Source organism: Cyrtonyx montezumae, unplaced genomic scaffold (assembly GCF_038088225.1).
Source record: "Cyrtonyx montezumae isolate F1298 unplaced genomic scaffold, pur_monq_1.0 scaffold_7, whole genome shotgun sequence".
NCBI lineage: Eukaryota > Metazoa > Chordata > Aves > Galliformes > Odontophoridae > Cyrtonyx > Cyrtonyx montezumae.
The window spans coordinates 30,553,522-30,578,312 of NW_027072078.1; the positions used below are offsets into that span (position 1 = coordinate 30,553,522).

The 24,791-nt window shown below is 42.2% G+C and overlaps 1 long non-coding RNA gene across 4 annotated transcripts in view; it reads right to left on the reverse strand.

The window, feature by feature from the left end:
* Positions 1-18,287: 18,287 nt before the first annotated feature.
* Positions 18,288-24,791, reverse strand: part of LOC136057979 (uncharacterized) — a 46,361-nt gene continuing 39,857 nt past the window's right edge. For 2 of the 4 annotated variants that reach the window (XR_010623095.1, XR_010623098.1), the window contains exon 4: positions 20,798-21,230. This is a non-coding gene — a long non-coding RNA (uncharacterized LOC136057979). Of the gene's footprint in view, positions 18,461-20,797; positions 21,231-21,689; positions 21,977-24,791 lie in introns of those variants that run through there. The other 2 variants (XR_010623096.1, XR_010623097.1) reach the window with 2 other exon arrangements.

Below are 24,791 nucleotides of genomic sequence, written 5' to 3' on the forward strand. Positions count from 1 at the left end.
TTTCAGTTTGGTTTTTAGTTAAAATAAGAGGTGTTACAGTTCAGTTTCTCATGTATATCTGGTTCTAAGTGAGTGATGTTTGAGTTATTCAGCTAGGACGTGCACCTCTGCCTCAGAGAAGGCCCAAGATTATAGATCAGTGACCTGGACTACAGGAAAGGGAGGGGTAGAAGTCTCATAGAATAGAATCATTAGGGTTGGGAAACACCTTTAAGATCATTTAGTTCAACCATCCACCCAGCCCCACTATTGCCCACTAGTCTCCACGCATTTTGGCCTGTTGTGCCGCTTGTCACCCAGCCAGTGCCATGTAGTGATGCTCATCCAAACCCTCACTCCTGCTCCAGAAGAAAGGCAAAAGCACTGAAAGCAATCCCAACCTCAGGGCAGCTGATAAATGTACAGCGAGGCAGCTGTGACCCATATCCAAAACTGCAGCTTTAGCCCACCATGTGCCACTTCACTGCTGAAGGCTTTGAGGGCTCACAGCCACAAAGAGTGCTGAGAATGGAGTACAGTGAGATTCCAAAGATCAACTTAAGATTCACAAAAAATTGGTGAGTGCTCTTTTAAGTAGATCAGCACAAAAGGAGTAGGGAATTGAAAGTCGTATAACAGAGTTTTAATTGTGATTGTTCTTTTACTTTCCTAGAAAGTACTAAAATTTATGATGTGATCGAATGACTCAAGCTTAAAAAATGCTTCTAATTTTATTTTTATACTCATTGTGGCCCTTTGCTACTCTGTAGCTAGTGAGAAGCTAAATAAAGCCAATCTTATCATTTACCTCCATCTGATATTATAAAAATGCTAATTTTAAAAAGGTTACCTACAATCAGTGGGACACTTTGATTTCCTCCATTTGCATATTGAAGTCTAGCTCCAAAAAGTGTTCCTCCCTGAAACATGCATTTTGTTAAAAGCTGTTCAGTGCCCATAACCATTCTGCTGATCTCAAAATATGTTCCCCTCGCAGGGCAGAGCTAACCTGTGCATATGGAATGAGCTCCGCTTAATGTTGTGTTAAAAGAGTTTGGTCTCTGGAGCAGTCGCTCTTCTTAATAACATGTAATCATATGCCATCTATTTAGTTTTCATTTAACTTGCCCCATGCAAGTAATGAATCCAGTTTAATTAAATGTTCCTTTAAACAGTGAAATGACACTGGTTTGTAGTTTAAAAAAATCTATACGCCACAGGGCACCCTGAAGACACAAAATCCTAATAAAGAGGATGTAAGACGTACAGCTAATAATACAGAGCACGTTTGACATTTGCAGGGTAATTTAGTGAAACAAGTGCTCCCTTACAGGCTTTGTGTGGGATCGAGGTGGCTGCAGCTCTGTTTAATAGAAGATGAAGAGCCCTGTTTGTAATAACGCTAATAAACAACTCATCTGCAAATTAGGCTAGTATGTGGTAAAGGGATGTGGTGCATGTATAATAAATGCTCAGCAGAGGGATGGAAGGTCCTTATGCAGTGCAAAAAGTGCACGTGAAAGCTAAGGGATGGCAGTGGGATGCAGAACTGGGCACCTTGGCTACCCCTGAGGTCCTGACAGCTGAGGGGTTGGCTTCAGTTCAAGCAGTGCTTCATGGGGCAGTTACCAGAGGAGAGCTGGCACTGAGGGCTTATCGAAAGCACACCAAGCAGCCCCCTCAATGCTGCTTTTCCCCATTGTTCAATCTGGTCTAACCCCAGACAAGAAGTAATTTAACTCTCCTTCTTTCAAGGGCAGCATAAGGGAGAAGAGAAAAGTGAGGCTGAAATGAGTGGGAAATGTTCACTTTTCTCATTTAGAAAAATCAGAAACTTTTATAAGGTAAGTATTAGGGCAATGAAGAAAAAAACACTAAAAGCTTCTCACTCATTACTAAATTGAAATTGCTTGCTAATATATGCAATGCACCTGGAAATGCCCATTCGAGTAATTACAAAAGAGAAAAACACCGGGGAAACAGGCAAGCATGAAGACAATAGCCATTAGAAACAATATTAAATTAAGCACGCCTTTTGAGATCTACAGATTCACTGATTAAATTGTGCATTACCAGCCCTGCCTTGCTTGCACTTAGCTGGAGTCGTGGGGCGAGCCTGCACAACTTGGAAGCAGCATCCTGACTTGTGCTGAGAAGCAGGCAGGGCTGATCCAACTTTGCCAGTTCTGGGCTTTTCAAGGTGTAACTCCCCCACCCCTCAGATTCCAGCTAGCATAAGGCACAGCACAACAAACAAGGGCAGAATAAGGGCATGTCAGGCCATGTAGCATTAAGCTTGGTGCATGGCATGCAGCCCATCACAAACAGCAGGCATGTTCTCATTGACCAAGCAGTGCAGGAACAGGGCCTGGCACAAGCATTGGCATGGATGGAGCTGTATTTCCCTGGGGAGCACTTTCCCATACAGATCTTGGGTTTCTTATGCTGCCTTTTGAATGAGGCACTACACGCAGTGCCTGCAGCTACATGCCAGCACCTGTAGGAAGGGGAATTGCCTGCTGTGATTTCTGCCCCTTGGATATTCCCACCCCATTGTCAGCAGCTGGTCCAGAGCTTGCAATCCAAGCCATACACACTTTTGTGTGGCTGTGCAAAAGAAAGATGGAACAGAGATTGAGATACCCTTACTGTTGACAAAATGTCAGCCTCTCATAAAGACATGATGAATGTTTGAGAACAGGGTTCATTGGAGTGGAGAGCAGCTTGTAACTTTTTTCTTATCTTTGATGAGGATTTTAGGGCTAATGGAAGCTCTCTCCCTTCCTGTCATTCTGTTGGAGATCTTCTACAATTGATTGTGGAAGCCAGCAAATGCTTCCAGCAGATTTTGTGTTATTAGAGACTAAAACCAGCATTCAGCTTTCATATGTGCTTGGACACAGGGATAAAAATTGGGGCAAAATTGCTGCGAAACTCCTTTCTAGCTTGCACCTTTTTGTACCAACTTGTTCTGTCCAAAGACACAGAGAGGTCAAATCTGGATGACTTCATCCCTACAATGCCTGAATTACACATCTCTGTGGTCTCAAGCTTACATGAGAGCAAGAGAAAATGAGTCATGAGAACCTTCCCCTTCACAGTCCCATTAAGGGCCTCAAGGTCTTCTCCTACCCCTTTGCAATCCTCATTTCCTTTATTTGTACCAAAAACCTAGACTGCTAGCACACTGCTGAGGGGACAGTGGTGACAAGCAATAGGACAAGCCACCCTGAACAGTGAAGTGCATCAGCTGCTTTGCTCAAACATCCTGGATGCCGATGGAAAAATACTTTGAGTGACAGACAAAGCCTGCTGCTCCCGCAGGGAGCACACTTGATAGGACAGCTTCTGTGCACCGTGTCAGACTTTGTAATTAAGATTGGAATAGCCCATAAAGTGACACATAACATATTAACCACCTTCTGCAGCTTCAGAAGCTCAGGCGAGGTTTGTAAATGAAGACTCACACGGCCCAGCTGCCCCAGGCCATATGGCCACTTGTCTCCTTGCTGTGATGCTGTAGGGTGGGAAAAGGAGCAGGACAGTGGCTGGGAGGCCATAGTGGGCAGGGAATGTGTGTGGGGTGAAAGTGATGTCGACTGGACAGAGCAATGGGCTTCATCTGGCAGTGCTGGTGGACTTGGTTCAGCTATTCAATTTGTGACAGGCAGAGCAGCCAAAATAACTATGCAAAACAAACAGCTGAGAGCAGATGAAAATAGAGCTAATAATATAGTCATTAGGAAGAGAGCCAAAGCACAAATTGCAGCGCCTATTGTGAAAGGAGAAGTCAGAGAAGGAAATGACTGTATGTAATCTGTGTGGCACAAGGAACATTGGTACTGACTGCCCCAGTCAGCATCGTGCTGGTGCATCATCAGCCTTAGTGAGTGGTGTAAGGCAGCACTGCACCAGAGGTGGGGGACAGCAGCAAAGCGGTGGTGGATGTCTAACTGCCTCTTGCTTGGCTGCTGTGAATCTGTTCTATCTAAGGTCAGGCAGCACATTTCTTTTCACCCTCAGGTGGAAGCAAATGATACTGCTGCTTCGTGAGTAGCCGTTCCCAGCACCTATTGAAGCTGTGCTCGTGCATTCTCTTAGAGAAAAGCCTTCAAGTAGTGACATTTTGTGCTCTTGTACCTACACCCCACTTCCAAATGGAAATGGGAGGAAAGTTCTCTCAGGGGGCCAGTATGAGGCAATTAAATGTATACTTCTTTGTATAATAGCCTCTTTCCCAAAATGGTGAGCATAAGAGCATTTCTGCTGAGGTAAAAATGCTGTAGAGCAAATGATGCAGGCCTGTGCTTCAGAAATATCAGTGGGGTTGATTCCTCCCTGATCCTCTGGCCTTCAGGTGGTCCTCTACAGAGCATAGCATCCTTAAAATGAAAAAAAAACCCAACTATATGCTTTGATTTCTTAATCACATGTTATGGAATGATTGTGATTTCCCTCAATCTCTTCATGCCCCTGGGGAAATATAGCTGAGGTCGACTTCTGGCAGCTGTCTTTCCTAATCCCCTGTGCACAGAATGGCCAAGAGTTCATTTAATGGTGTTGGAGAGTGCCCACCTCATCTGTGCTTTTTGCCTGCTTTGTTCTCTCGTTGCTGGAGGAGAAATGGTGGAGGATGTTCATTTTTTTTATTTTCCCCTTTTCTTTTTTTTTTGTAATAACACAATAAACCTAATAAAAATTGGTGATTCATCACTTGGTGATGAATAATTCTTATTTACAAGTAACGCCTACAATTGCAGCAACAGAAAGGAATATGAGATATATTCACTGATTTTCTTTTTTTTCCCCAGAATTTCGATTCATGTAATTAATTTTCCTACTTGGCTTAGGCACTCACAGGGCCACTGTCAGAAGTTCCTTACCTTCTCACGAAAGCTCAGGCTAGAGAAATATATCTATTTTTTCTTCACAACATAGGTGAAGGACCAAGATGCAGAGCCTTGCATTTGCTCCTGGAATCTGAAACCTAATGGGGGGTGGGGGTCTCTGTAATGGAAATGCTAGGACACAGTTTGAAGGCAGGACCTCAGTGTCCAAAGGGCTGGAGCCAGGATCCACCCCTTCCCAGACCTCATTTAAGGGTTGGCAGTGGAGGTGAGGGTGGTTCATTTGGAGCTCCTTGCACACCTGAGGACCTTGCAGGCCTTTCAAAGGTAAGCAGCTTCTTTCCTTTGTTTCTGTGTCCACTGCATTTGAATCTGAGCAGATTCTCACTTGCTGCAGCCTGATATCTTGCTGCTCTGCTGTCTCATTTGCTTTCCATTGCATTATGCTCTCACTGTGTGAAACCAGGAGGAGTTCGCACTACCTTTTCATCTTTCAAAACCTGAATTTCTTCAGATTCTGTCCTTTGCTGATGTGCCTAGGTTCACCCAGAAGCCTGTGCAAGTTAGGCCTGTGCTCCCAGCTTCAGCCCAAGGTGCAGACTGAGCCCTCGTTCAATGGTAAACTCAGTTAACCACTGAGAAACATGACTAGAAAGGTACAAAGCAGCAATGAGTACAGCAGAATGGATTTTGGGAGGAAAGCACCAAGTCTCTGGTCTCTGTTCATTCTGGCAATGACTAGTTCATCTTCACCAAGGCATTGAAAGCAGCTCTTCTAGACAATATTCTGCATGAGCTGAATCAAGGGAGAGAGATTCTCCCTTCCTTCTTGATTCCTCACATGATGCAAAGCAGAAGATACCTATGCCAAACCATTTCAGTTCTTCCAGCTTTATTGCGAGCCTGTGGGCTCTCTCATTCTGGACCTGCTGCAATCCAATCTGCTCTTGCTAATACTTCTAATATAATATTTATAACATCTGAGGTTGAACCGAGGGCTACTTACACTGACAGATGCCACAAGCTATATCTCTCCTTTCCACTTTATTGTGCGGTAGCTTCTGGCAAAGAGGCAGAGGATCTGGTAATGAGATGCTCCTTCATTGCTTTAAACCACAGGAACATTTTGCTGTAATGCCCATTACTCATAGGGGAGTAATTGAGGAGCTGTCGGTTCAATAGCAATGCCTTCTGGAAGTGCAGAATATGAGATTGTGTTGGACAAGATAGGTTCCTTGTTTAATTATCAAGCTGCAGGTGCATATCAGCTTTCAAACTTGTACATTTGGGGTCAGGTGTTGCTGGACAAATTTGTCTGCAGCACTGTGGTTAAAGGAATATTACTCTGCACCAGGGCTGTGAATTCAGGTCCCCCCAACTAAATACCCATGCTGAGTTCTGCAGGACTATAAATAGGTGTGGAGCTGTGCTGCAGATAAAACATCTCTTTGTTACTCCACGCCAGCAGAGCACTGGGAAAAATTCTGCAGGGAACAATCTTCTCCTAGCAAATGGCTGGACCAGGAAACCAGCTTGACATTTCCCATGTCTACTTTTCATGATTTATAGAGCATCACCCCTTGGAAAAGCAATTCTGAGAGGACATTATGATTCTATAACAATCCAGTGAACTTGAAAGAGGAAAAAGAAGCTCATATAAATACATGCATCCCTACGGGTGGAGCTGACCAACTCCAGTCCTTTCTCAGGTTTTCAACTTCCTTGGCTGGAAAGGTTATTTCTTGTTGGTTTCCTTTTGGTTTGTTAGATGGAAGGCTAGAAAAATGACACGTTTTCACAGGTTTGCTTATGATATGGGCGCAGAGATGAGAGCAGCAAAGGGAAAGAAGGATGCTGAAGGCTGTCAGACACTCCAGTCTGCACTGCTGGGCTTCTCTGCACTATCGAAGAGCTAAGCTCATGCTGCAGTAAGGATCAGACTTAGAAGGTATTCAGCACCTTCTGCCCTGAGCATGTGCTTTAGCAAAAGGGCTACTTAATAGATTGCTGTGGGGCAGCAGGAAATCTCTTATTACCCTCAAATCCCTATTTTCACTCAATCTTATAGTGAAAAACATTATGAAATGTCTAAGACCAGAAACAAGTTATTTGGATAGGGAAAACATCACCAGGATGAAGTGGAAGGATAAGAGAAACTACAGACCGAGAAGCAGGATGGGAAATCATTGGAGACAGATGGTATAATGTTAACAATTAGCTTTAAATTAAACTTGCCGTGTATTTAAAGCCACAGTCAGAAGAGAGGATGACAATTAAGTTCCTAAATACAGGAAAGCTGTGTGTGTGTGTGTGTGTGGGGGGGGGGGGGGGGGAAGGCTGGATCTCTTCAAATGTAGCTCAGAAAAAGGCCCAAGAGCTTCTCAAGTGTTATATAAAGCAAAGCGTAGAAATGCAGTTGTTTGTTGTTTTTCAGCCTCTCTTGATGCATGCACATGGCTCTGGTGCAGCATCCAGTGATGACTCCTGTTTCATGCTATTGCTCCTCTCTGCAAATGAGCTATAACACCTGAGATTTCCTTAAGAGAAATGTCACTCAGGAACGGGATGCCTTCATTGTGAAAAGATTTAATCTAGATAAACATATTGTAATGCAAAGGAGATAGCCCCAATGCTTCCTCACATCGGCAGTGAACTGCAGCTATATTCCCTCCTGGGCAAGGAAACATATTCCCATAAGCCATGAGGAGCAAAGGCCACAAATATCCAGAGTTTCAGTGTCTGGGGGAATCCCCATGGCACATCTCTTCTATAGGAAGAGGGCACTCAGCTCACTCTTGCTGTTCTTGGACACAGCCATCCAGAACGAATCATGTTGCCTGCAAAACTATGAAGCACAGCTTGCATCCAACTGATCTTGCTCAAGTATTGTTTCTGAAAAGCCCCAATTTGAGCAGTCCTAGTGAGGTCCCTCTCACTCTTCTCAATTCTAACTACGTGTAAAACTAAAAGGAAGAAAAACAGGGCAGAGGGTTCATGCAGCTAAGCTCTAGATTGACTTCATCCAACTTAATGCTTTTTAATCACTCTTTGAACAAAAGATTTAGTCTTCATAATCCTCCTTTTGCTCAATTTGCTGTTTCTTTATGAAATCTACTATTTGTTTCATTTTCCCTGATTCCCACCCACGAGGAAGTTTGGAGTAGAAAAAATGGCTAATATGAAAGGAAAAATGACTTTCAGGAGTACAGTAAATTCCAAACTACAGTGCCAGCCTTTCTTTTAGTGGCTCTTCAATAGAAAGACGCATCCCAAAATGCATAGTGTCCTTTTTACTAGGCCCTTTGTCCTTTCTACTGGATAATCAGCTGAACTGATAACTAAAATTTCTTGTGTATCTCTAGGAGGAAGAGTGCAATTACACCTGATGATTTCACAGCCAGTGTAGCCCTCTTTTAGAAGAGGTTTGGTTTTGGCATTAGAGACATTTTCAGGAGAGTCAAGCCCACGGATTGCTGTTTTCAGTCACCCAAATCCTGCTCTTCTCTTGATTTTTTTTTGGCTGGTGTTTTGTGTACACAGGCCTCCAGGCCTCTTTGCAGAGCCCAGAGCATCTGCGCTTGCAGCTCCACTCATTTTCACAATATCTTTCTCAGATATGTTGGATTAATTAAAAATTAAATGAACCTTTTCCTTCCTAATGGTTTGTAAAGCTAAAAATACTTCTTCCATTAGCTCCTCACTTAAATCAAGTCAATTAAATATCACTTTTAAGATGTTAAACTATTACATACTTGAAAACATTTATTCTCCAAGTTGATCATAAATATAAGTGCATATTCATCACGAGGGCTCTGTGAAATTTTGCCTTTCAATTAAACAACTTTGCTGAAGAAAACTTATTGCTGGGTTTCCTCTTGTTCCATAGGGTCAGGCAGATGCGATCAAACATATGTAACATATCAGATATATGGAAAAACACAACTGCAATCATTTTTCTTTATGAAAAGAAAAGAACATGCCCTTAAGCCATGTGAAGGAGAAAAGCCTATACACCTAGATTCAAACTGTATCTAGATTCATTTAGAAAACTGGAACATGATTTCCTCTGAATAACAGACACAGAGCCCCAGGCACTTTATATGTTCAAAAATTAAACTTACAACTGGCATACATCTGGCAGTGATCCTGTACACTAAATCCATTTGGTTGGCCAGATGGCCTGAGACTTGCAGCTTTTTAATCTCGCACACAAAGCACTTTAGGCTGGAAAAAATAATAAATACAACATAATACAGCATCGTGACAGAATGCCTCTCTTATTGATTTTTGGAGCTATACGTGTGGGAAAATATGGTCTAAGAAAGTATTGTTTTCACAACTTACTTTCCTAAACTTGTCAGATGTTGTGATTATTGTCCTCTCTTCCTCAGTTCTTGCCCCTTGATCATCCCCTGCAAAAGGAATTACACAACCAAGGGTCAGGGAAAAAACAAGCATCTCATTTGCTTTGCTCAGAATGCATGATTCTTTCTCTCAGATTCATTTTGTATGTTATTAGTGAAATATCTTCCTCTAACTTGAAAGCTAGCTGCAGTGCTTTTCCTATATGCTACTGATCCTCTCCTGTGCCTATACCTATTGCTTTTGTGTTATTATTTGAGGTGAGCCATGTCTCAATAAAGCCAATGTGAAAACTCCCACTGACTGCATGGCTACACAAATATCCATCTATGAAGTTACCATGGTGTTTACCATGCCTTTCACCTCCTGCCCACATCACAGTTAGCTGAAAGCACTCCACGAGAACATTGCCATGTTTGTACTCATTCTTCTTTAGGTGTTTCCTGCGCTGAAAGCAGAAGTACTGCCTGGCTGAGTGAAAGAAGGAGAAATTCAACCTTCCAGCGTTACACCTCTCTTCTAGCACTGATAAGGCTTACACGTTGCCTTCAGCTCCCTGCTTCCCATGGACACCCCTTCCCTACTCTCTTTTTGAGGAGGCTAATGGAGCATCTTTGGTTTAGGCTTGTGTTACATGCTGTGCAACTAATTCTGTTGGAATTGTGGGTTTTAGGACAAGAGGTTAACTTTACTGACTGGCTTGTTTCATCTTCCCTCTGATGCTTTTTTTGCTGGCAGCTTCAAAGGCATCTTGGTGGATAAACTGTCTGACCTACTAAAAGAAGTACAAAGAGAATCTCCTTCTCAATTAATTCTTGTGTTCCAAATTCATGCTCAGATTTGTTTCTGAGCAGCTTTCATTTCTGTTAATCAGCTAAGACAGTTTCAGTTCCCTTGAGTTGTTGCTTGGCTGCAGATCTCCCAAACTCTGCTCTTCCCAATCATTTTAGGAAATGTTGCTGCTGAAAAGAGAGGGGCCTGGACTTCAGCTGAACTGAATCAATATATCTCACCAAATGAAATTCTCTCCAATAGAAATTTAAGCAGATTTGTGCCACCCGAAGCTCTTGTTCCTAAATGTTAGAGACAGCATGCATACGTCTTTTGCCTAAAGACCCAGTCCAAATGCTGTTTCACACTCTTAAATTACGCAGCATTTTATAAATACAGCTACATGGTAGAAGCAAATTTATCCACACCTTCACAGCAAAGCTCCTCCTGTAACTCTGTACTCTAGGGGAAGCAGCTGAATACAATCAGAGATGTTCACAGCATGAGTTAAAAATGAGCATCATCACTACTCTTATAAATGAGAAAGGAGAGGCATGGAGAAGTTTCACCTAAGGCCGTGATGGGAGTTGAAAGTGAAGCTGAGAGAAGCTCTATACCTGCTTAGAGCATGGGCTGTGTATTTTCAGTCAGTGAAAAGAAAAAGATGGGGTTCAGAGTCCAGAGCTATTCATTTGTTTAAAAAACCTCAAACACTCAAAACTACAGTCATTGAACTGCTACCTGGAGTGCTTACCCAGAGCATCTGAAGCCAGTAGATAGCTATTGGAGCTGAAAAGTAAAGCCATAAAACAAACTCTTCATCTCGCCCCTGTATCCCTGGGAGCCCCTACACTTCTGGGTCACTCCCTGGAGCCCCTCCAGCCACATCAGTGGATGTGGCACAGCTGGAAGATGAAGGCTTTCATTTGGAGGCCCAACTACTGATTTATGAGCCCAACTTTAGCCAAGCAGATCTGACAGTCCTGGCCTCAGCCTTTAATGCAATTAGTATTCTGGACGCTATTGATGATTTCATGCCAAATCAATTTTGGCACATTAAAGTGATTTGTCTGAAATCCAGCAAAAGAGCTCTCCTAATAACTCAGCTCTCAGACTCTGCAACGCTGGCGGGAAGGTAATGTGTGTCTGCATAGGTGTCCTCAATCTGCTCTAAAAATTTCAGGAAGGTTTTACTGGAATTTAAAGTATTTTAATGCATACACTTTCTTTTAAAGTCTTTGCCATTCATTTTTAATTCTGAGTACTTTGTAGCTGGCTTCAAGGTAATTTTAAAGTAAAGAAAAAAAAGGTTAAAACCATCTTCAAGGAGGAGAGGTTTCATCCTGAACTTTAGGTATAGCTGTAGTTCTGTGCTAAAAGAAAAAAAAAGTTACACCATCTAACAGTGCACTAACAAAATGATCTTGAACACTTGGTATTCATCAGGGAATGCATTTCTCTTTTTGCTGGAACAATGATAGTGCACAACTAAGCTGCCTATGCAGGTAGTTTATCAGTGTCCTCTGCGGAGGACAGCTCCTTCCCAGATATTCCAACCTTTCACTGTAAGTGTGGATTCTTATAAAAGCAGCAACCCAAACCTTTTGCATTGGCAAATTATAAACCTCTGAGATAAAGGATCAACTTAAGTGACTTCATAGAAAATGTTACTTACACATTTTCAAGGCTGTGAAAGGAAGAAGTATGAAATATAGTGTTACTCCCACCTTTGTGGGAACCCACCAGGGCTGACCAGGTCTTTAATTCTGGTGCTCATTCAGTGGTTCAGGTTGTGACTCAGCAGTTCCCATACAGCTTGACGTGGGAAACAACCAGCTCCTGACCTGCCAGATTATTTGGGAGTCTAAATTGCCGCATAGAGACGAAGCTGTCCAGGGTCCATCCAAAACAGTGCCACCAAAAGCCAGCCATAAAGGAAAATAAACACTTCTGCCTCTTTTCACTATTCCTCCCTATTATGGAGTTTAGCATCCATCCCACTTTATAGGTCTTGGACAGAGTCAGTAGCAGCTAATGGTTTGGGCCCATCAGTGTTGCAGCAGCTGCTTGAAATGGCTGGGCTCTGGCTCTGGCCACCCAGCCCCACACAGAGGAGCCATCTGCCCCATCAACTCACTAGGTGCTGGTCCTGCACAGAGTGCCAACAACATGCCATAGGCACTGGGCAGCGCTGCAGGGCTGGAGACACCACTCCTCCAGTGACTGGCTGCACCAGCTCCTTGAATGGGAGCTAGAACGTCATCAAGGAGCATAAAAATTAATCCTCAGACCGCTCCACAGTCTTCTGGTAACCAATCCTGAATGGAAATGTATATTAAAGAAATAAGAACTGCATATGGGAAAAATGAAATATCTTTCCTCCAACTTTATGCTCTGCGGAATGGTCAAACAGAGCTTTGCAACAGGACTGAAGATAATGTCCCAGAAATGAGAAGTGCATTTTTCTTGCTCTAGGTAAATATTATTGACATGCATGAGTGGCTTTTCTAGTTCTGGCACATTGCTTCAATCTTTTCTTTCCTGCCATGTGAACAAATGTTTGTTTGCTTCAAGTTCAGGACAGGCTTTCCAAGGCAGAAACCATCCAGATGGTCATCAGACAAAAGGAGGACTCTCAGATTTCTGCAAATACTTTTTTTTAAACCAAAGAAATTGTTTTCTACAGCGCTGCTCTCTGATGATGCCTTTTCCTCTCTTGCTCACGACGTTGATGGAATAAGCTGCTTTTGTTGATTAAAGCTCTTGAATCCCATAGGCAGTTTAAATCCTATCAAAAGGTTCATCTTCTCAGATGTTCTTTTTAAGTTCTTTAACTATGTTTTCCGAATTCTCCTTACTATTTCAATCCCCATGGCTAAGCCTTTCACACTATATTAGTTCCTGGAAATGACACGTGCACTGGATGCAGTACACAATTACTTCAAGTTAATATCTATGTTATTGTTATAAATGTGTCACACACAATGACCCCAAATTGCGCTCTGTGTAGTTCGCGCACAGTAGATGTGTAGATAGGTGTTTGATGAGCATTCCATGTGTTATTGCCAGTTTTATTTCTTCAAAAATCAAAGCAATCACACGAGCTCTTAATTCCAAAATCTCAGTTTTCCATCCTACACATTCTTTAAAATATTGCATTTATTTTCAGGCACAATGCCTGGTGGGAATGGGAAGCCACATATGCCTGTCAGGTCAGGCTGGATCCAGAACCTACATATGGATATGAGGTTTGCTTACCACCAGGGCAATGAAAGAACTTGGAGCACTGTGCTTCAGAGCTCTACTCCATCGTTGTGTGTGACCTTGTGCACAAAAATTCCTTCTCTGCCTCAGCTAAATGGGGAAAAATACACTTTTCCAACTCAGTCCTGGGGATGAATATCTCCAAGTTGCTGAGGTGCTCTGATCATACAGTAACAGAGGCAAGTAAGTACAGGAGATTGATAGTCCTCCCGTTAAGTTGGATGAGACCTTATAGGCACTGTGCATTTCTTGCAATGTTCAAAGTAAGCAATCATCATCATTTTCATCTGTTCTTTCTCTGCCTGTGTCCTTTAGAAGTTATGGCAAGGGCTGACGAAGTTGAAAGACTGTGTGCCTCCAAATTAAACAAAATGAAACAGAACTCCTCTCCAAAGTATTCTGGAAAAGCATAATGCATTCTCAAAACTGCATTACCCAGTGAGCAAAAAAATAGATGCATAGCTTCAAGCCTAAATATTTTTTTTACATTATTTTATGAACCATCACAACAAATATCTTTAGGATTCGGTGAATGGCACCTCCCTACCACTTGGCAGCCGAGGTGTTAAAATTGCATTCAGTACAAGCAAACACAGGCAAGGGAGAAATGTCCATTTGAAAATGTATTTCCCTCTATATGGGATAGGCCTGTGTGTCTGGAAATGTTATCGGGGTTAATTAGAAAAATTATCTCATCAGAACAGAAAAAAAAAAAAAGAACCAGGTGAGCAGAGCTTCTCTGCCTGAGACGTGCTAATCTCTCCCAGCTTGGTTTCAAGAGCAGCCATGATCCATCAAAGTCACTCCCCCATGCAGTCCCTTGAGGACATCTGAAGTGAAGCCCAGTGTGGCATGGCATGCCTCACACCTGCAGTGTTAATGCAAATGGGCATCCAGGCTGCTTCCACCAGCGTGTGCAAGAGAAAACATAAATCCTTAATAGTTAAATACTACTGTTCCTACTGACTGTTGGTTTTGAAACATCCATCATCTCCTTTGGTATGCTTTTTGATTAAAAAGCATGATTTGTTGGCTCATGGTGCCCCATCCCTGGAGGTACTCAAGGCCAGGTTGGATGGATCCTGGGCAACCTGAGCTGGTGGGGGGCATCTGGTCCATGGCAGAGGGCAGAAGTGGATAATCTTTAAGGTCTCTCTCTCTTCCAACCCCAGCCATTCCATGATTCTATTATTCTGTTCAGGACCAGAAGGTGAATATTTTCATTTTCAGCTGTAATATCACTCACATTCTCTCTCTGGGGGATTTTGCTGAATCTCCAGTTCCCTTTCTTCTCCCTCACCATTCACAGAGCCTGTCCCTTTGAATTCAGTACCAGGACAACAAGATTTAGCTGGAACCTTCTCCTCTGATAGAAATAAGCCATAAATTGTGGGCTGTTCTGCTCTAACCTCTGCTCTTCTGAGAGCAGCCCCGTGCCAGGCCCAGGCCTTTGCCTGTCCCACTGTAGAGATGGAGCCCTCTGTGCCATCCAGACAGCACAAGGCAACAAAGCTGTCAGTGTTGAGATCTATTTTTATATGTCGCTACATGGCATCACCACAAATAAAATGGGAAATCACTGCTGCAGCTCTCCCTCTTTCTCCCTTTATCATTTGTTGTCCAGTTTGCAGCTGCAATACAAAATAAACAGGAAAGAAAACAAATTAAATTACTCTGAGGTACATGCAAAGAAAATGCCATTTAGCCCAGAATTCCCTCTGGAGCTGCCAAGCTGCTACAGGGAGTTAAAAAGCCTGCTGTTACTGCATTGGGCCAGGCAGGGTGGAGAGTGTATGCAGGGAACAGGGCAGTTGTAGCTCCCCATGCACCGTTGAGCTCATCCTGCCCACACCAGGAAAAACTGCAGTCATTGCCTCTGCTACAGCCCTCTACAGGTCCAAAGTTCTTCAGACCACCAGACAGACAGAATGCATGGGCTGGAACCCACCAGGGTTGCCTTCTCTTCACCAAGTTCACATCTTCCAGCTCACCTTACACCCTGCATGGGCTGAGTCTTGAAATGGGTTTTAAAAGCCCACTTTGTTCCTGGGATAATTCACAATTAAGAGTCCCTCTTCTCTGTTTCGACGTGTTTATTTTGTACTGTGCTCATTTCTGGTGTCCCTAATGAGCAGTTAACAAGATGTCAATTAATCATGCAAATGTGGAGAAGTAGATATTCAGCTGATTGCAGTACTTGCAGTTAAGATTTGAGACTTCGTACAGTTAGATTTCCATAGCACACACTATTAAAGACAAAGGGTTGCCCAAGCTTTTCTCTGCATCATGGTCTTGGTGGACCCAAAGCAACACATATCTGGACAAACACATTTCACATTAGGTACAAAGAAATTCTCCCACCTGTAATTTGTCCAGTTGCATCAGAAATCCGAAACCCACCTGCACAGACACACAGACACTGCCTGGAATCATAGAACCTTGAAGGTTAGAAAAGACCTCTCAGGTCCCCTAATTTGATTTTGCAGTCCTGTATTTTACTGAATATACTCATTGATTTGGCTTTTTTTTTCCCCCTTGCTTTTTTCTTTTTTCTTTTCTTTTTTTTTTTTTTTCTGGCAAAACTTACCCAGTGATTATTTGAAAGTCTGCAAAGGCATCTGGGGAGTTTCTCTTGCGCTGTTATGATTTAGGCTTGAAATTGCTTAATTGCTGTTTCCTGTAGTTCTCATTTTCAGTTCCCTAATGACTGTATCAATTTGTTGCCTATTATCCCCAATGACAGGGCAGTGTTTTTCTGTGCATGTTTCAACAAGGCATTTTAAAATCTCTTTCCTACAAGTTGCTGGAGAACTCAGCCCTTCCCTCCTTGGACCTGTTGGCTGGTTCCCACTTACAGCACCAGTGGTGCCAGTCATGATTTGGCCACTATTTGTATACCATTTGAATTGAGTCATAAGTGACCCTTAAATGTCATCGGATCCAACCTTCCTGCAAGGAACAGGGATACCTACAGCTCCATCAGGTGCTCGGAGCTCTATGTAGCCTGACCTTGAGTGTCTCCAGTGATGGGGCTTCCACTGGATGTCTGGGTAAATGTTAGCACTGAAGGATGAAGAAAAATAGCCTGTTACAGACCCTTCTTTGCCACCCTGAATTTCTAAATGCATAAATGTTGGATTGCTGCACACAGGTTGGTTTTATTTTAGGAGGGATTAGCCCTGGCTGTAAATTCTAGGTTTGGTTGGAAACTCCAGGTTTCTTTGATCTTTTATGTTGGTGAGCACTTCAGTGTGATATCAATTGAATGCAAGCTAAACTTTTCTAATCAAGTCTGATTGGTGAATTACACAAATGTGAATGATGCTAATAATTTTAAATTATTATGATGAAATAATACTGAAATTATAATACTGATTATTGGGAGAAGTAGCATTTAAAACAGGTTATTATGACGACAAGACAAACTTATGAATGGAATGATACTCAGCATGATATGAGCTATCTGGACCATATGGCATGCTTTCTGGAAGATGACAGGCTGTAGCCAGTGTTGAGGAGAAGACTCCTCTTAGCTGCAACTGCAGCATATGTTCCTGCAAGGAATTTGCATGTAGTATGGAAAGGAAATGCTAACGATGCCTTCATAAATTCTCTTCATTCCTAGCTCTACTGGAGTCATTTCCAGCTTCTGACACCTTGGATTATTGCACTGTCACAATACCTCACAGGAGCTGCTGATAGTAATGGTCACTGATGGATCTTAATCGTGAAAAGACAAACCAAGAGTTGATATATCTGGTGTGCAACAAGCACAGCTTCAGCGACGATTCAAGGCCTTCCTCAGAGATGTGACCTCTTGTTGATTTACAGCAAACAGCAAGTTTACTTGCTTTTTTTAAGTGCAACATTTACTATGCTGATTAACTTTGCCTAATTTATCATCATTTTCAAATATCCTCTACGTGAACCTGTCTTTCTGGAGCTAATGTCTGTATCCACTGATCCCAGCAACTTGGACCCAGAGGGCTAGATCTCAAAACCTGCCAGTCAGAATCATGGCTGGACATATGCCGACTTTTTGACCAAGCTTATTCAAAATATTTAGAGCTTACTTGGTCATTTTGCTGTAGTGCATTCAGACAAAATACCCACCAAGCACTTTTTGCTGCGTTTGAGGCGTGTTTTTAAAATTAGCTTAGACAAGGTGCATTACCCTTGAATTATCTGTGTGAGCTAAAGCAAAGCAGATGCAGGAAGAATGTGATTATCTTGGTAATGTTTGTGAAACAGATGCAAGTGCTAGCAGTAGAATAAAGCACTCTTCTATGTTATTAATGCTGTTGCCACCAGGTTAATAACACACTGCACATTCACCACCTCCTTGCTCAGACTACTGGGCAGATATACAAAGAAATATTGTTAAGAAAAGGTCATATTGGAAACGTCTTTTTAAAATAAGGTTTGCCCAATGAAACACTGAGCAGACTTTGCCTTCTGTCTCCTAAAGCATCACACCCAACTGGTGAGGAATCGCATTTCTGCTACCCTCGCTTTCTCTTTTTGTTTTCTCTCAATGCAGCACATTCTAAAAGGACAAAACCAGATGAGACCAGGCATGAAGCACCCCATTCCAAGGGAACTCAGCCATTTCTCTCAGGTTCCTCACAGCTTTGACAACGATTGAGCTCACACAAAAAGAGAGAAGAGCTGGAGAAATAGTCTTTGCAAGTGGCAGCTGGGGGCAATTTGTTCTGCCTGGGGGGAGGTGATGGGCAGGTGTTTTTAAATGCTGATTAAAATACACACCTTTTCCTGCAAAGGGCCAGGAAGTGGCTGGTAGATGTACTAGGCTGGTTTTAGCATATCTTTAGTCTCTTCTTTGTGAGGGGTTGCTTGCTCTATCTAGTTCAGAGGCTGCTGTCCCTCAATAAGGAGCCTATAGGAGAAGATCTCCAGGAATCTTGCTGTAGTGTAGTCTCACCTGCCTCAGGGTCTGGTATCATCCAGCTCTTCCTTTTTGTCCTTCCTGATGGTGCCTTGCTATGGAGCGCTGCCTTCATCCACACATAAGTAAAGGAGAAAGTTCTTCCTTTGCCTCTGGAAGTAAAATGGATGGGAAATCTATTGCAGTGGGGGAACTCGGGTCACATCTGGTGTAAAGTTACATGAGGTGAACCAAGAATGCGAGGACTCAGTTAATTTAACGTTTGGTCTTGAGCAGGCTGGCATCTCTGTGTGTCGTTTTCTAGGCATGACTTCTTCATAGTTTTCAATCCCTGGTTTAAAAAAGAAATGCATCCGTAAAGACATCACGCACTTGTCTACTAAAGAAAGCTGGCAAAGGAAAGATAAAAAGCATATATATTCCTTTCACTAGGCTTCTAGGGAATAAGTACAGAGCTCTATCTTCCTCTTCAGTGCTGTGTAAAAAACAGAATGCAAAATTTCCTCCTTGAAATACTTTGGCACAAACAACTATTCTGCACTATTTGTTTAGAAATCCGATGGGGCTTTGCTGAATGAAAGCAAGTGTCTTCATACTGGTAGTTGAAATAAGAACTAATTTCATGCACAATTGACAGTGCAGAAGGAGCTTCCTTGATATCCGAAGAGCAAGATTTTATGGGACTGCATATGTATTTATGATTATTTAAGATTCTTGTTATAATGAGGATGCTTTAAGGAGAGGAATTTTGTATTTTAATTTGCATAAAGACAATAAAAACTCTTTGAGAAGCAATTTCTCTATATATAAAAAGCAGGAACATAGCACCTTAGTGGCACAGACATCTGTTACTTAAGCAGATGCCACCGTGTAAACTCCATCAAGCAACACCATCCACTGATCACAAACCACCAAAACAACATCCAAGGCCAAAAACTTTGGTGGGTGACTGGGAGCCTCTGAAACAGGTTGAGAAATGATAGCCCTTTTTTCAGTGCTTTCATTAAGCATGCAGTGATCATCACCAAATGCTGCTGCATCCTATGGCTCTGTAGCTGCTCTTTGGCACAAAGTTAAGTGCTGTGATCTACAATCTGCACTTCTCACTTGTGAGATTCATCCTGTAGGTGTGTTGGCCTTTCAGCACAAGAGCTGAATAACCACTTCTTTGTTATTCATTATGACTGTGGTTTAATGTCCTCATTCTGGAGCTGATGCATCAATATCTTGTAAGGAGATTAAATATTGCTTGCTTAAGTGCAACATGCAGCAATACAAACTCAAGGGACTGTGCTCCACCATGAACAGCACGGATGGAGTCTGAGGCTGATAAGCCCTTTCTGAAGTTCGCTTACACTTTAAATCAGCGGTTCATGAAAGGCATTAAGAAAAACTATTATATTACTAGAATGGATGGCAGTGGAGTTTATATGTTACACCTTGAAGTAAGCACTAGGATTTTCAATCACTTGATAACCTTGAAACTGCTAAGGTATCAAATTGCTATCATGAATATTGTGCGGGAGCAGAAATAACTCAGAAAGCTGCCTTTGTGAATAATAATGTGGGAGAGAACAATGTTCTTCTGGGCTGGACTTACAATAGCACCAACAAGCAAATACACAAGAAGGCAAGGCATGTACTTAAACACACGTATTTGCATTTGACTATACATCAATCAGTTGCCAGCACTGCTCCATCTTATCGGCTTCATAGAGAAGACGAAAAGCCTGTGAGATATTTTTGCCAGGCAGGAAAAAGAAATGGAAAGAAGCTCATTTTTGTATATACAACCCAAAATGCTAGGATAAAATACCCTATGATCTGATAGGAGTTGCAGCTTGGACAGAAGACCGTAATAAGTGAGCACAGTACGAATCCATTCATGCGGGAATTTAATTTAAAAACCTAAATAACCTACGCTTCTATTTGCATGTGAGATGTTTTAATAAGCCCTGCGGTTTCGGTCGTGCTGGAAGAACACAGAGATCTGTGGATGAGAAGACCATGAGCCAGCCCTCTAACTCCCCTGTTCATGTCCCGAGTCAGCGGAGTTGATCCCAAACTCTGCTTTTGTTCTTGTGTTTGAATCTTGTGGCATTTCCAGGTGATGCAGCCTACTGAGATCGCCTGACAGCTCCGTGAAAACTCAATGTCGGGAGTGATTCATCATTGTGTCAGATCGTCCTGCACTTTGTCACAATGACTGACAATAGGGGAAACTTGGAAATAATACAAAGATTCGCTGCTCGCTGATAATGCCTGCATTGTGATTAGAGAAGGCGGTGAGCGTGTGAGCAGCATGCTAATCCCAGCCCCTGCCCCCTGCTCCGTGGTGCTGCTGGTTCCAACAGCTGGATGCTGTTGCTCACTTGCTTCATCCTCACTCCTGTGGCATTTGTAAATGCAGAACCTTTTTCCGGCGTGTTGCAGAGCTGTTGCAAATGTCAGAGGATGCGGTGTGGTGCAGAATGGCAAATTCTGTCGGTGGTGCTGGGTGGTCATAGGTGTCTGTGGATGGATGGGTCCTCCCCGACTAAACGCTGAAGTTTTTGGAGTATCTAGCAGTAACGATGTTTCTGCCTAGTAATTCTGAGAATTCTATAAAAGCCAGCAAATGCATGGGAATTTGCATGGGGAGCGGGATGCAGTGGAAGGGTCTTATAAGAAATGATTACTGAGAATTTTTTTCCTTTGTTTTGCATTAGCTTGCAGTGAGGGTTTAGGATAATTGCTGACTCGATAGGGTATTGACACACAGGCAACAAGAATAACTGTCTGTGGCAACTTCCATGCAATAAAGCTCCTCAAATTTTATCAGTGCTCACAGCAGCGACATCAAAGAGCACTGACGCGGCTGCGCAATTAATTGGGAGGCTCTTTCTGAGCCAGGGCCTGAGCTGTTTTCCTGGGTAAGAAAAAGGGCCACAAGGACCAGCAAACCCCATACTGCTGCAGCAATGCTGAGGGCAGCAGGATGTCCACAGAGCTGGGGCAGCTCTGCCTGTGATGTGGTCAGCATGGAGCATCCACCTTGGCTCCATCTTTCCTTCATTTCTGTCTATTTTTCCTGCTTCTCCCTGGAAAAGGATCTGGTTATTCTGAAAACAAACAACAACAACAAAATATAACTAAACACATTTTTAGAAGAAAAAGGACAGCAAGAGCTTTGAGCTCAGTGGATGATGGAAAGTCCACTTTGTTTCCACTTTTAAGACAGAGGAGCATAAATTCCTCTGAAGAGAATTCCTTGCCTACAAAATCAGAAGTTGTTTGTAATTTCAGAGCTCAGCCTTGCAAACTGCTTGCTTCATTCGATACACAGTATTGTGCCTCAGAAGCTGGGCCTTTAGAAGTCAAAATAAAAGAAAAAGAAATTTCTAATGGAACCAAAAGAAAGATCCAGTCGTTTAATTGGCAGTAGTGATATGTACTTTAAGGAAATGCCAAGTTTAAATGATTTCAGAAGAAAAGATGGGCAACCCCCCAGCCTGGCCCCTGCCTGAAGAGCATGGGAGAGATGCCAGGACCTGCTCCTGCTCACACTAGTGTAACACTGGTTCACCACATCCTTTTTCTTCCAGTTCCCATTTCCTCTTTGTGCTCCTCCGGGTAGGGCTGAGTTACGTTTATATGGAACATAAAAGGCTCTTTACTGCAATCAGTTAGTGTTTTGTTTCCAACAACTATGCATGTATAGCTTGAAAACATTTAATAGATTTATCCATTAAGCTCAATAACGTTTCCACACCTAACTGCAATGGTGCAGGTGAAGACAAGTACGTGGTTTATTTGCTGAGCACTGTTTATCTCATGATGGTGTGTTGAGGATACAGGAGCAGGCGAGCTGTTAAAGCACGTAATAAACACAAAATAAATGATCCATACATTAGGAAGATGTCAGAAGTTATCCACAGACACCATAAGCTAAGGGAAAGAATGACCTTATTGGCATTGAGAAATCTTATTGTTTGCTTTGTTTTCTTGAAAATGACCAGCAGGAATATGGGGTATAGTTTTTCATTCTGTTGGTTTGCCAAGATGAGTTTGAACCATTAGCTTAAGGTCTCTGGACCTTTAGCTTGTGACAATACTGATGGAAAGCACGAGTTTCCCCAAACGTCTTAACAACCACAGCAGCATCTCTCCGTGAAGATGCTAGAGATACAGGCAGTGGAAGCAATACTGACCCACAAAGGGATTAAGATCTACACACCTGGGAAACAATTGCCAAATTCAATCATTCGGGTGAAATCACTGCTGGCCTTTGGACTGCCCATTACAGTTTTGTTCCCAGTTGTTTCTTTCTTATAATTAATGTGAAGTATTGAGTACAAGATGCTTCTATTAAAAATAAAAAAAGCCACCCTTCCATGTGGATTGCAATTATCTTTGAAATATTTTAATACGAAGAAAACAGCATAAAATAAAAAGCAGTTTCATTTTTAATGTTCCAGTTTAATTAAGAAAGTGTTCAAGTAATTTAAAAATGTAGGCATTAAAATACCAATTAAGCTTAAGGCAAGTTTTCCTATTAATTTTTATGACACCAATACAGGGGTGTCATGTAGAGGTGACCCTTCTGAAACAGGTTATTTCCAGTACTACATTTGGCCGTACTGATGCTGAGAGAAAATTAATTTATGAGGAAACTTCACCTGTTTGGCCCATTCCAGAAGGCTGAGCCTTGAGAACAACGATGCCATCCTCACAACAAATAACACAACCAACGTAACCTCCTCTCAAGGATTTAATTACCATTTTTATGTCTCAGCCTTCCGCTTTGGCTGGGCATCCTGGTGCAAACTGAAAACATTCTAACGCTTCTAATTGTGTAGTATGAACATGCCTGAAATGCAGTGTTAGAAATAAAGGTTATTCTGATGTGCAGTAATTATTTCATAATCGTGTTTATTGTTCTAATTCTGTATTAGTGACTAAATGGTAAATGTAGCATTTGAATGCATTAAAATTTAATGATTGCCTGAAACTCTAGTGCAGGAATACTGCAAGTTTCCATGGGTGCCAGTAACACTCACAAAGCAAGATGGATGTGTCTGATCTGATTAAAATTTTGTGCCCATTAAAAAAAAAAACAAAAAAAAACAAAAAAAAACCTCAGGAAAGATTACTTTCCAGGAATGGCCACTTCCAGTAGCCTTGCAGACCCAGAGATGCTAATTCTTAATGCCAGCCTGGGCAAGATGGATTTAGGTTAAATTTATCTCATTTCATTTCAGATCTTAAATTGGTTAATGAGGCTGAAATATGCTTTATTTCAGGGAAGCTGCACTGCTCTGCACGAGGAACAGAATTTATGCCGACGTTCGAGTGAAGTGCAAATACCACCATCGCTCCTTCATTACCGCCTTAACTGGTGAGATCTGTTCTGCTCGGCAGAACTCGCACAAAATGTCAGGTTCCTAAATGAAGAAGCTCCTGTCTCTGTGTGAGAAACCAGCTGATTGGCTAAAAGTACTTCAACCTTTATTTAATTCATGCCTTATAAGTGCTCCTTGGCGGAAGCTCATGGGAGCTGATCTTATGTCACACTTACTGAAACTCATTTAATTATTTGCAGCTGAGGAGGGCAGGAGGATGGTTATCACACAGTGAAAAGCTCATCTGCTTCTTTTTCAGCTTAGATCCCAAACCAGGGAACTCAGTTAGGATTCCTGTATTTACCCTGGCCCCACGATCCTTTCCTTGAGGCTGTTTTTTAAAGGGCTAGTTTCTTCCTGAGTTTTAAAGGGATTTTAATGGGATGCTCCAATTTGTAAAAAAAAAAAAATAAATAAACCATTAACAATGGGAATAAAAATATCTCCAGTGTCTGTTTCACCCACCAGACAAAAGCAATGGAGAAATTTGGATGCTCTGTGAAACCAGGTGGGGCTCCCAGGAATCCAAGGACCACAGTCACACGACCATGAGGGCTGAGAGGTGCTCTGTGTGTGCTCCCCATGCCACTGGGGCATGGGTTGATATCAAGCTTTTATAAAGAGAAAAGCCTTGCCGTGGGTTTCTGAATGTTTTCCATGGATCCTTGACCAAAATAAAAACTGTGTGCTATTGTATGTGGGGTGTGGAAAGACAAGAAAAGACAAATTCTGCCCCAATACGCAGAACATGGACTGGTTTGAAGGAAAGCACATGGAATATGGGATCCAGCCTGAGGCTGAAGACAGAGAATCCATGACTTTTATCGCTTTAAAAATCAGCTTTATGACAATCATTTAATTAAAGCATCTCTTCTGGTGGATTTTTGTTTCCTCACAAGATGTATATCACTTAGCACAACTAGTCGCATCCATAGCATTGTCATAAAACTTATTTAAAATAAAAAAATCAGAAAGAAACCCTTCTAAATGAGGATGTTCTGTACTGGTGGGTTTTAGATCAAACTGGTTGAATTTATGATCAATTCTTACATATGTGGCTTTCTTTTAATATATTCCAACCTGAGCAATGTATAAAATATATGATAGAAATGTTTCCTTTGAAAACTTCTCTACGCTCCATGGTTACATAGCTTAAGAAGTTTAGAAGCCTTGGGCAAGCAACTGAAACTACAAGAGGAATGCTTAAGAATTGTTTGTATGCTTGATTTGTTTTACAGTGCATTTGGTCTTTATTTTTGATTGGATTGTCTTACTGAAACA